General features: G+C 40.3%; 2 protein-coding genes across 4 annotated transcripts in view; both read left to right on the top strand.

The window, feature by feature from the left end:
• Nucleotides 1-13,030, top strand: part of LOC109424709 (sphingolipid delta(4)-desaturase DES1) — a 429,300-nt gene that overhangs the window by 414,675 nt on the left and 1,595 nt on the right. The window lies entirely within an intron of this gene.
• The window catches only part of LOC134283926 (sphingolipid delta(4)-desaturase DES1-like), a 66,909-nt gene that overhangs the window by 52,284 nt on the left and 1,595 nt on the right, over nt 1-13,030 (top strand). The window lies entirely within an intron of this gene.

Here is a 13,030-nt window from a genome sequence, read left to right as displayed (position 1 = left end):
ATTGAGCTTCAGCCTTACAATATAAGAAACAATTTTCCCTAGAACCAAAACGACGAAATTTTTTAAAAGCATCTGATTTTTTAAGGACAGACTTGTTAGAATCCCAATATGGCCGCCACAATGTCCGACTTTGGCACCTACTCACGATTTTGAGAGCACAAATCTCTTCGTAAACAAAACCAGCGCACCTGAGCTTTTTATTTTAAGCTTATTACAAGTGAGCAAGAACGGAATAATAAAATGCATTGATGTTTGAAGCTTGCTTCTTGAGATTTGTGCGTCTGAGGTTTTGATGCACTGTTGAACCGGGATCTCAAGACGTTTGTCCTTAAAGCCAATGAACAATCACTATCCCACCAAAATGACAAGCGTTTATTTTTAGATGATTTGGAAAAATTCTTAAATTTTTGAGATTTACATAAACTACGAATTAATATTTCACAAAATAATTTATAGTTTTCAAGTGAAGATACGGAATAATCAAAGCTGATTAATGAAAACGAAATGAGATCAGCAAACCTAATTCAATCCACATTTTTGCACAGATCAGGAACACATGATTCATTAGATGGTTGATTATGATTAGAACTACAAATTTCGATCAAAATAGGCAAATGATCACTACCATTAGGATCATTAATAATCTTCCAGGAAGAAATAAATGATAAAGAATTAGAACAAAAAGATAAATCAATACACGTATGATGGTCAGGAGGAACCGAAATTCTAGTGAATGATCCATCATTAAGAATATTTAAATTGAATTCATCAACCATATCCATAATCAAATTTCCTCTACCATCAGTTTTATCACTCCCCCAAGCAATATTATGTGCATTGAAATCTCCAATTATGTAAAATGGAGATGGAACATTATCTAGAATGTATTTAATATCTGATAGTGAAAATGATGAATTTGGAGGAATGTAAAAACATACAATGGAAAATTCCATGTTATTATATTTAAAAGAAACAGCAATGTATTCAATTGGTGGAATCAATGGTAAATTTAAATATTTGAACTCAATTCCATTACGAATACCAATTAAAACTCCACCAGATGGAACGTCTCTATCTTTTCGAATAATGTTAAACGAAGAAATATTGAACTGTTTACATTCCACCAACCAAGTTTCATTTAGGCAAAAAATATCTACGTTATGATTTGATAATAAAATTTTTAATCTGTCAATTTTAGGTAGTATACTACGACAATTCCACTGCAATATATTTAATTTGTTAGAAATTATGGAAGCCATTAAAACGAAAATAAGGAAGCAATGAGGGGTCCAAAAGAATTCAATTTTTCAAGAAGGGATGTGAAAAAGGGTAAACATTTTTTAATCAAATTTTTCCAAAATTCACTAAATCCTAAAATATCAACAATTTGTTCCAAAATGTTTAAAATAGAACCTTCATTTTTTTCAACACTATTTGAAGAATGATTATTATCATTTTTATTGGGTAATGGTTCGTGGCCATCTACTCTTTGAAACCCAGGTATTGTTTGAGAAGAAGATTTCAATGACGGAAAATGTCTTTCAGAAGATGTAGAAGGACATGGATTCAAATTTTCATTGTTTCTGCTAGATAATAAATTATTTCGTTTTCTTTTGGTTGGCGGTTTGTATACAAACTGATTAGAAGTTTCATCAAGTTCATCATTTTCACAATCAGATAATGTTTCATAAATATTAGGGGTAGTAAAATTATCAGTGTTCTTTAAAATTTCTGAATAAGATAGTTGGTTTCTAATTTTAATTTGCTGGTTGAATTTTTTTTTGGTTAGTTTTGTAAACTGAACTATCTTTGACTGAATTATGTTGTTTTCTGCAATAAATACAAACATCAGAATGTTTGACACATTCAGATGAAGAATGATTTTCTCCACATTTGGAGCATTTTGGTTTGTTGGAACAAAAACTAGATGTATGTCCAAACAAAAGGCAATTAGTACAATGCATGAGCTTTGGAAAGTAAAGTCTCACGTCAAAAGTAACATTATTTACTGAAATGATATCGGGAAGTACTGACCCAGCGAAAGTAATCCTAATACAATCCGAATGAATGTATTTAGAACTATTGCCATCAAAAAATAATTTGGATAACCGATGACAATCTAAAACTTTTACTGGAGGGATAGATTTATTTTTGAAAATACCCAAACCAAAATTTGAAATATCTTCACAAGATAAAGTTTCGTCATAAATGACTCCACTTATTTCACATGCGTCGCAAGGTGCGTACACACGGTACAAATTGCCAAATAAATCAGATTCGAGGAGGGCATTAGCATCACCTCGAGAACCGAAAACTACCCTTAATTTATCCAAGGAAATCTTTTTGATTTCCTTGACAGATTTATAACGTTTATATACTTCTGCAGAAATGAGCAGAACATTAATTGGTTTATCCTTTTTTCTAAAATAAACAGGATAAGGACCAAGAAAAGTGGACGGAAAAATTTTCACCCTAGAAGATTTGGATGTTCCAGCAGGAGCTGCAGGATCATCCTTTTTGGAATTTGGAGAATCCCCGTCGGTTTCCATAATAGGAAATCAACGGGGAGTACTGGTCAACAAAAATAAACTCACAAAAAATATTTGAAAAAAAGAAAGGTAATAAAATAAAAAATTAACAATAAAAGAAATACTTAACCAAATCAAAATATGCCAATAAAAGGAATTCTTGAAAAGCTTCTTATCCAAGGAAATTCGCTTGAACAGCTTTCAACTTGAAACTCCTGTTCTCCAAAACGCAAGGAAATCCAGCCGCGTCACTCACGACACGTCAAAATCGAATCTTGCATTCACTTCCACCGCTACAGAATCTCCACCGCTGCAGAACCTCCAATCTTGCACCGCTACAGAACCCTTGTACCGCTACTGAACATCCAATCAATCGATTCGTAGTCGTATCACCGTCCTTCAGAAATCCTCAGAAAAATCTTCACCCTGAAATGAAGGAAAACTGTCAGACGTGAAAAAACACCGCCTTGATGTTGCAGTTATCGAATTTTGTTCGCTAAGTGAAACGTAAACATGTTGCAGTTATCGATCGTCTACTGTACCATAATGGGTTTACAGAGCATCCTGAAAAGGACACTGTAATAACGCATAAGCGCGCCACAATGGGTTTAAACAGCGCCCTGAAAAAAGCACTGTGAGAACGCATAAAGCGTAAATAGAGCCTATAGCTCTTTTCCATAGCGGGTCAAGAACAACTGAACGTCTTGAAGATTCTGGTTTCTGAAATCAGTTTCACTTAATAAGTATTTACCGAGTACTCGGAAACGCAGTTGCGCAAAAACTGGACAGTTACATATCAAATGATACGAAGTTCCATTCACAGTTATCACATGCAAATGAATCAGCTTACTGAATATTCGCCATGTGATAGCTGAGTCGGCAGTGGCCAGTTAATGCTTTGACCAGCATGCTGCAACTCTGCTTTGACAGATTTGTTGGATACTTCGCCACCCCTAGAGATGACTCAGTACAATACAATTTTGTTTGGCGATATCACCCCAAACTATTTCCGGCATTGTTTGTGCTGAGTGGCAACCCAGGTGTCATTCTGAAGCTTTACCCAACACTTGGATACCGGAATAGCTGGCTCAGGGCCAATGAAGTCATGTGATGATGCTCCAGTGTGAGCTAACTCATCAGCCAATTCATTTCCAGCGATGGAAGAATGGCCAGGTACCCATACAAGGTGAACAGCTTTTGCTGAATTCAGCTCCTCGATTTGATTTCGACAAGCGAGAACTATCTTCGACCTGGAGTTGGCCGACGCAAGTGCTTCAATAGCAGTCTGGCTACCTGAACAGAAGTATATTACTTTGCCCATTACGTGCTGCTGAAGTGTTGATTGCACTCCGCACATAAGAGCAAAGATTTTGGCCTGAAAAACGGTGCAGTGTCTACCCAGGGAGTAAGATTGATGCAGCCTTAGCTCACGAGAATAAACACCAGCACTTGCTCGACCTTCGAGAAGAGAGCCATCAGTGCAACATACGATGCCGTCTGATATACTTCTCTCCAGATATCCAGATGTTCACTCTTCCCGGGAAGGGAATTTCGTGGAACATGTTCTATATGGGAAATTTACAAGATTATTAAGATCACTTGGAGAAAGAACAACTTTGTCCCAATTCACCAAAAGTGGAAACAACGAGGTGTGTGTTGAACTGCGGTTCACAGGAGTTTCCTCTAGTAAACCGAGTGCCCGCCGGTACGCCGGCATTGCCCGAAGGCCATACAAGCTTTCTTGATTCTGAACTCAATATGAGGTGTCCAGGAAAGCTTGGAACCAAAAATGACTCCTGCTCAGTCACATTGATTTCAGAATCAAAGAGATGTAAAGTTCGAACACCATTACGGTTTCGCTTTTCCGTGAAAAGAACAATAGATGTTTTACTCGGATTTGCCGAAAAGCCATATTGGCGACACCAACCATCAACTACTTGAAGCGCGTTTTGCTTCAGGTCGAAAAGGGTGCTGATGCACATACCGACTAACAATGTTATGTAGTCGTCGGCAAAACCATAAGTAGGAAAACCGCTATTATTGAGTTGCCTCAATAGCGTATCTGCTACGAGATTCCACAACAGTGGTGACATCAACAGTCCAAAAGTGAGGGCATCCACAAACACTCAATTTCCTAATCGCCGCTTGACGTAATGTCGAAAAGAGATGTCGGTTTTTGAGCATCTGGTGAATCCAATTGGGAATCATTGGAGATACACTACCCGTCATAAGTACGGACTCACAAAAAGTATTGCAACAATATTGCATCACCCTGACTCACCTCGATATCTCCAAAACCTGAGGACTTACAAAGATGCTGTCTTCAGGAAAGTTATTCAGAATACCAAAAGCAACAACTTTTCTGAAGGCGGCATTTTTGTAGGTGTTCTGGTTTTAGAGATATCGAGGTGAGTCAGGGTGATGCAATATTGTTGCAATACTTTTTGTGAGTCCGTACTTATGACGGGTAGTGTATACCATGACCCCGTGCGGCTTCCAATATGGCATCGAAAGGCACGCTGTCAAAGGCACCCTCGATATCTAAGAAAACATCCAATCAGGATTGCTCGAGAATGCCTTCTCGATATCGTAAACAACTTTGTGTAGAAGAGTCACAGTGGACTTTCCAGATTGGTAAGCATGTTGGTTCACATGAAGAGGCACATTGGCCAGATGAACATCACGGATGTGATGATCGACAATGCGTTCTAAGCATTTCAGAAGAAAAGAGCTTAAACTAGTAGGTCTGAAACTCTTTGCTTCTTCATACGACGCACGACCCACTTTCGGAATAAACTTTACAGTAATATCCCGCCAGGATTTGGGAATATACCCTGTAGCAAAACTGCAAACAAGTAGTAGTTTCAAAACATGTTTGAAATGATCAAATCCCTTCTGAATCAAAATAGGATAAATCCCATCTGCCCCAGGAGATTTGAAAGGAGCAAAGTTATTCGATTCGAGCTATTCGAGCAATCTATTCTAAAGTTATGATACTCCGAGCCGAAGCTAAAGAATCATAACTACATGAAAAGACATCAGGTTCATCCGAAGATGTAATATCCACATATCCGGGGAAGTGTGTACTGAATAAACATTCCAAAACTTCTTCATCAGAGTGAAATCACCATTTGGCAAACAAAGTTTTGTTCAATCGACTGGCTTCACTCAGACTGGAAACATTTGTACAAAGGCTTTTCCAGCCGGATCGTTCAGCAGACCGAAGAGCTTTCTGGTAGGCCTTGCGAGCCGACCTGAAAGCCTCCGATCCAGCAGAACGTCGTCTGTTCCAACTCTTTCTACATTGTTTCCTGAGCTTCGCCAGATCAGAGTTCTACCAAGGGGTTCCTCTTGTGGTCTTCACAGACCGCAGAGAGAAAGCTTCTTCAAAAGCTTCCATGATGAAGGCCGTTGTGGTATCAACGGCATCATCTAAATCACTTGGAGTGTCAATGGATGGTGAGTATCCATGAAATTTGGCTGCAACCAAATCGGTAAAGAGATCCCCCCCCCCGGGGGTTCCTGAAACGCAAAGTTTGCGAAGTAACATTCACATGTTCAAACAAGATGTAGCGATGGTCAGATAAAGAATCTTTATCTGCCACATGCCAATTGGTCAGCTAACACTTCCTCTCTGGCAGATATGTACCATGAAGGTTGGGCGGTTGCCTATGTTAAGTAATCCAAGATCTGTACTACTTAAGTGTTCCACCAAACTGGAGCCTCTCAAATTGATGTCTGAGCTGCCCCAGATTATATGGTGAGCATTAGCATCATTGCCAACAATTGGCGAAATGCCTTTTGAAGTGCAGTATGCGATGACTTGCTTGGAAGCATCCGTAGGCGATGGTTCATCATGCGGTAAATAAACCGTATTTCCTGTTGAGGTTTCCAACAGATACATCGATTGTGATAGCACATACATCTCTAGTAGTTAGTTCAGAGATGAGGGTAGCAACGATTGCGTTGTTGACAAGCACACATGCTCGAGGCATAACAGGCGAGTTTGCCATTTCACTTTTACTGAAAGTAGCAAACACCGGATTCACAAGGTTTCCTAGATAGAAATTCCCCTTACGAAAGTAAGGTTCTTGGACTAACGCCACTTGGGCTGTACCATTTTGCATAAGTCTGCAAAGATTGATCGTTGCTGTTCTTTTGTGCTGAAGATTGATCTGAGCTATCCTAACCGTAGCCACCAGTGCTGAAAATTTCATTTCGTCACCTCTAAATTCAACCACCTACAGCTCATTGTAGAAGCTGAACCTGAGAATATGGTGTATGAAAAACTTGTGCGGCTAGACCAGTTCTGCAAGAAAGTCACGGAAAATCTGCTATTTTTCGAATATTTAAGGTAAATGTCACGGACTACCTATGAAAAATGCCAATGATATTCACCGTGAATATCATTGGCATTTTTCGAAGGTAGTCCGTGACATTTACCTTGGATGTTCGAAAAATAGCAGATTTTCCGTGACTTTCTTGCAGAACTGGTCTAGCCACACAAGTTTTTCATACACCATATTCAGGTTCAGGTTCAGCTTCTAAAATGAGCTGTAGGTGATTGAATTTAGATATGACGAAATGAATTTTTCAGCACTGGTAGCCACTATCCAAATTAGGCAAGATTAAACTCTTAACAATCACAGTACAAAAAAGAACAGCAACAATAAAACCAGATCGGTATCTATTTGAATGCGCCAAAGGCGAGGATGCACAGAATACACTGTGTAAAACGCATAATTCGAAACCATATAGGTGAGATTGAAGAAGGGCAGCTGATTGTCTCGGAGAAATACAAGGTTCACCGCGCTATTGCTCCGGTTAGCGCAGTAAGGGCAAATACTGTGGAGGGTGCCCTGGTACTCCACAGGCTCCGTTTGCGATTAGGTTTTTATAAGACCCCTCTAACCATTCATTCCTTGGCACGGTGAGCGTAAAGACACATAACACCTTGAATTTTGGTCCACTAATGTGGACTCCTACCACTGGAACAGGCGGTCCGTAGTGCAATTCTTAGCCAGTTGAATTAATCGCTACCGACACTACACAGCTATCTAGGCTGATCGGGAAAAGAAGTTAATATTAATGATCAACTTCATACGGGCCCGAAAAGCCAGCAATTCCGGATAAAGCTATTCCATGAGTTCACTGAAAAAAAAAATCACAGTAATTCCTTCAACAACTTCTTTAAGAATTTATTTGGTAGTTCTATTAAGAATTTCTCCAACAGTTCCATATGTATTTCCTCCAACAGTTCTTCCTGAGATTACGTATCCACTAGAAAAAAACTGGAGCTCCTAAGGAGATCCCCGAAGCAACTTCTAGAGATTTCTCCGAAAGAACTCACGAAAGGAATCTCGGAAGAAACTCCTGGAAGAACCTCGGAAAGAATTCCTGAATACCACTGCGTGAAGATAACAATAAAACAATCTTCGTCCGAAAGAACAACGATGACGATTAGCCTTTTCGTCGCCGACTACGGGCGTCACGACGAAGCTCAATCATAAATAGTCACCCACCAACTTTTTCGTCGTCCTCTTTGTTCCGTGGAAATGAGCGACGACGGGCCAAGCGAACGCCAACTGGGAATAGCTTTTATTGGCGTTTCGGCACTTACTGTGGTGTGAAACCTCACTAGCTCAGTTGGTAAGAGTGCTGGATTGGCAATCAAGAGGTTCGTTGTTTGATTCCAGGTGCAATTATTTTTTTTAATAAAATCTTTTTTTTTTTTGTGTGTTGCTGGTGGCAACATTGACTCCGTCGGCTAGACGCACTTGGACGAAGAGCGAAACAAAACGAATGAAGGTTTTGTTTTCGTCACGACGCAAGCCCTTCACGACGATTCGCTGGCTTGAATGAGTCATCCGATATGGAACGGGCAACGATGACGATCTAGTTTTCGTTCTCGTCGTCGACTTTTTTGGTCGTACGGCGACGATTTTCAGCCCTGGTTCCAAGATTGATTCAGGAATTCTTCCTGCAAGGAGTTCCTCTCGAGATTCCTTCAGAAGTTCTTTCTGAGATTCGTTAAAGGGCTTATTCAGTATTCAGTTCCCTCAGAAATTCTTCAGGAGTTTCCCATGGAGGTTCTATCTGTAATTCCTTTAGGAGTTCTTTTCGGGGTTCCTTCAAGAATTTGATCCGACATTTCTCCTAGTATTCGTTCCAAGATTCCTTCAGGAATTCCTTCTGAGATTCTCCCACATATTCATTCCAAGATTCATCCCACAGAAGTCCTTCAATTTTTTTCTGGAATTCTTCCAAGATTCTCTCCTGAGATTCCCAAAAAGATTCTGTCTCGGCTTCATTCAATAGTTTATTCTGGGAATCCTCATGGAACTCTTCACGAAATTCATACCTCCTCCCGTTCTGACTCCCATGAGAATTCCTTATAAGATTGCTCTAAAAATTATTCCTAAGATTTCTCCAGGTGTTGCTTCTGAGATTTCTCAGGGAGCTCCTTCTGAGACTATTCCAGGAATATATTCAGAAGTCCTTCAAAAGTTCCATATACATCTCTTCTAGAAGTTTCCTCTGAGATTCCTGAAGAGTTTCCATCTGGGATTCCTCCAAGGGATTTTTTTATGATATTCCTCCAGGAACTGCTTAATTGATTCCGTCCAGGATTTCTCCTGGAATATTTTCCGAGATTCTTCCAGGAACTTTGTTACAGGAATTTTAGCCAAGAGCTCCTTTGGAGAATCCTTTAATAGTTGCCCCAGGGATCCCCTTAGGAGCTATAGCTCCTTTGGAATGTCTACGGAAGTTTTTTTTTCTGTGATTCCCAGTAGAAATTCCTGTGGATATGTAATCTCAGGAAAAACTATTGAAGGAAATCCAGATGGAATTTTTGTTGAAATTCTTTATAGAACTGCCGGCGATTGTTGGATGAATTACTGTCAACTTTGTCTAATGATAATAATATATAGGAGCCTTCAGGTTGGTTCAGTAACCGCGGTTGAATATGTAACGTTACTCAGAATAGCAGATATGGCTACTTTTACGAGAGTAGACCTAAAGTTCTGAACTCCAAGGTAGTTTGGCTGACCTGGAATACCGTCTACCCCCGTTGGTTTGAACGACACCTCATGCAAACCAACGGGGTTCATTTTTCAATTTGAACTTCTAGTAACCCTGTGGGCATCGAAAAACACACTGATGGTAACCCTTTTCGCTGCTTTATTTTGATTTTGCGTTCCGTTTCACCCCGTTCCATGGGCAGAATGACGTTTGAACCATTTTTAGTTTGAACGATGTGCAGATTAGAGGAGGTCAAATTAAAAAGTGTTCAGATTAGATGAGGTCAAACCACCGCAACGGGGGTAGACGGTATCCCTTTAGTGTCTCTAAACTACATTTGAGATTTCAAGAGCTTCACGGATCCTAGCAGATTATGCAATGCTATTATTTATGGCGAAAACACATAAAATGTTTCCTGTAGATTCGAAGGACTTCATTATAGGGTAGTTTGGACGCCCCTGAATGTCCCAAAGGTTTATAATAATATCAATAAGACTTTAGATTGGGCCAGTAACCGCGGTTGATTATGCAACGTTATTCAGTATGGCAGATATGACTACTGTTACGAGTCTAGACGTGAAGTTCTGAACTCCAAGACAGTTTGGCTGACCTGGAAAATCCATATAGTGTAAATAAATCATATTGTAGATTTCAAGAGATTCACGGATACCAGTAGAGTAGGATACCAGTAGTAGTGCAATGCTGATGTTGATTTGAAGGACTTCTTTATAGGACATGTGAGATATAAGATGTACTGCATAAAGCTGTGGAAAGGAGATTGATCACAGCAGGCGATATAGCGCATTTGAATGTGATGCGAACTGTCAAGCAGACAATGTTAGCATCCCTGCTTGCGTAGCAACAACTCCAGGCGTCAGCCAACCGCGTTCACTCTTGCCACTTGCGAACCGACGTCAGCCTGAGTAAGTTGTGTGTGCTGCACGTGAGGAGTGATTCCTTCCCAGTGAAATACCAAACTCCACATTGGCGAATTCCTGCCAGTTTTTTCGTTTAATTGAGGAAATGGAACCTATATTTTTGCTGGGAGGAATCACCCTTCAATGTGCATGCATTAGTGAACAAGTGAGGGAAACACAAAACCCATATGAGAAAAGTGGAAGTTCGGTGTGATATTTTTTGGGGACGTAGCTCCCGCTGGAGCATGCCTGCGGAAAACTGTTGGTGCATGGGCAATTATTGACGGGAAAGAGTGTGAGAGTGCAACAAAAGAACAAATTCCAGCAGCGCTAGAGTGATCGAATTGTTTTGTTTTGTGCTTACAGCGTGTTGTTTGCCGTGGAGGAAGACTCCCGGCAATGTCCGCTTACGAAAAGCTAAGTTAGAAAGATCCCGTTGTTTTGCTTCGAGCAAATGTCGGATCGGAAGCTTACAGCGTGTTGTTTGCCGTGGAGGAAGACTCCCTGCAATGTCCGCTTACGAAAAGCTAGGTTAGAAAGATCCCGTTGTTTTGCTTCGCGCAAATGTCGGATCGGAAGCTTACAGCGTGTTGTTTGTCGTGGAGGAAGACTCCCGGCAATGTCCGCTTACGAAAAGCTAAATTAGAAAGATCCCGTTGTTTTGCTTCGAGCAAATGTCGGATCGGAAGCTTACAGCGTGTTGTTTGTCGTGGAGGAAGACTCCCGGCAATGTCCGCTTACGAAAAGCTAAATTAGAAAGATCCCGTTGTTTTGCTTCGAGCAAATGTCGGATCGGAAGCTTACAGCGTGTTGTTTGTCGTGGAGGAAGACTCCCGGCAATGTCCGCTTACGAAAAGCTAAATTAGAAAGATCCCGTTGTTTTGCTTCGAGCAAATGTCGGATCGGAAGCTTACAGCGTGTTGTTTGTCGTGGAGGAAGACTCCCGGCAATGTCCGCTTAAGAAAAGCTAGGTTAGAAAGATCCCGTTGTTTTGCTTCGTGCAAATGTCGGATCGGAAGCTTACAGCGTGTTGTTTGTCGTGGAGGAAGACTCCCGGCAATGTCCGCTTACGAAAAGCTAGGTTAGAAAGATCCCGTTGTTTTACTTCGCGCAAATGTCGGATCGGAAGCTTACAGCGTGTTGTTTGTCGTGGAGGAAGACTCCCGGCAGTGTCCGCTTACGAAAAGCTAGGTTAGAAAGATCCCGTTGTTTTACTTCGCGCAAATGTCGGATCGGAAGCTTACAGCGTGTTGTTTGTCGTGAAGGGAGAGTCCCGGCAATTTCCGCTGACGAAAAGCTAGATTGGAAAGATCCCGTTGTTTTGCTTCGCGTTAATATCTGATTGGAAGTTTGCATCGTGTTGTTTGTCATAGCAGATAAACATTGGCAATGTACGAAAAAAATATTAGAAAAATCACGTAGTTTTGATTCGTGCAAATGTGGTATCGAATGGTAACAATATATTTTTTATCAAAGAGTGTCGTCAATGTTGGCTGGCCAGAAGAAGGATTCTGTTAATGCAGTTTGTTTTCTGTGACTAGTGTTCCAATGAATGGCAAGACAATAAACTTTATCTGTAATGTATTTTATCAGATATCTCGAATTGGAACGACGGAGCAATTGGATAAATTTGGGTATAAGATTAAATATAGACTGAAAGAACAAGATTTTTTTCTGGATCACCCAGTACCAAAACGGTAATTTCTTTTAAATACTACAAGTATAGAGGCTTGCATTACCAACATAACTAACGAAATGAGATACAATTTATAAGCATTGCCCTCAAAATTATTTCGCGAGCAAGGACGGCTGTATCGAGCGACCCCGAACGAGAGAAAGAGAGAGAGAGATGATGACGTCACTGTGCAAGCTCCTATTGCTCGTCGGAAAATATCATTCCCACAATTAAGCACTACAGTAAAACCTCCATGAGTCGATATTGAAGGGACCATCGACTCATGGGAATATCGAGTAGTGGAACAGAAATCCTTTGGAGACGTTTTGAAGGGACCATCATAGTAACCCAGAAATTATTTTTCAGTATGGAAAAATTTACCTCCATGAGTCGATATCGAGTCAAGGAACATCGACTCATGGAGGTTCGACTGTAAAATGTTCGAGCTATTTTGAAAAAAGTAGCGGCAGTATAGTCAGTCTCACAATGAAACTGTATTCGGTAGCTTCATGGCAGCAATTGCAACGTATGCGATGATGTAATATAACTGTAACTTATTGCCCGTTGTGATGATTTATAGATTCCGACGCAAATGATTAGGCTCATTTTCAGCGTAGGTGCGTTATAAAAGTTTGCTTACAATGCAAAACTATCACCAACTGTGTACCTAGCAACACAGCGTAAAATATTCACCAGGACGCGGTCTGTTCTATATCTGTGGGCCCACGCAACTAATTTTCGCGCAGAAGTCTAAAGAGGTGGAATCTCCGCAATATGTTAAATCGTTGTAAGTAAACACTCCAAATTGAGAAACGGAAATTCATTTTTTTTGTTAAAAATGTGTAAAACTTCTTTAGAGTAGAAGGAGGATGTGAGATATAAGATGT

This window comes from Aedes albopictus, chromosome 3 (assembly GCF_035046485.1).
Source record: "Aedes albopictus strain Foshan chromosome 3, AalbF5, whole genome shotgun sequence".
NCBI lineage: Eukaryota > Metazoa > Arthropoda > Insecta > Diptera > Culicidae > Aedes > Aedes albopictus.
This window is presented reverse-complemented; position numbering and strand designations above follow the sequence as displayed.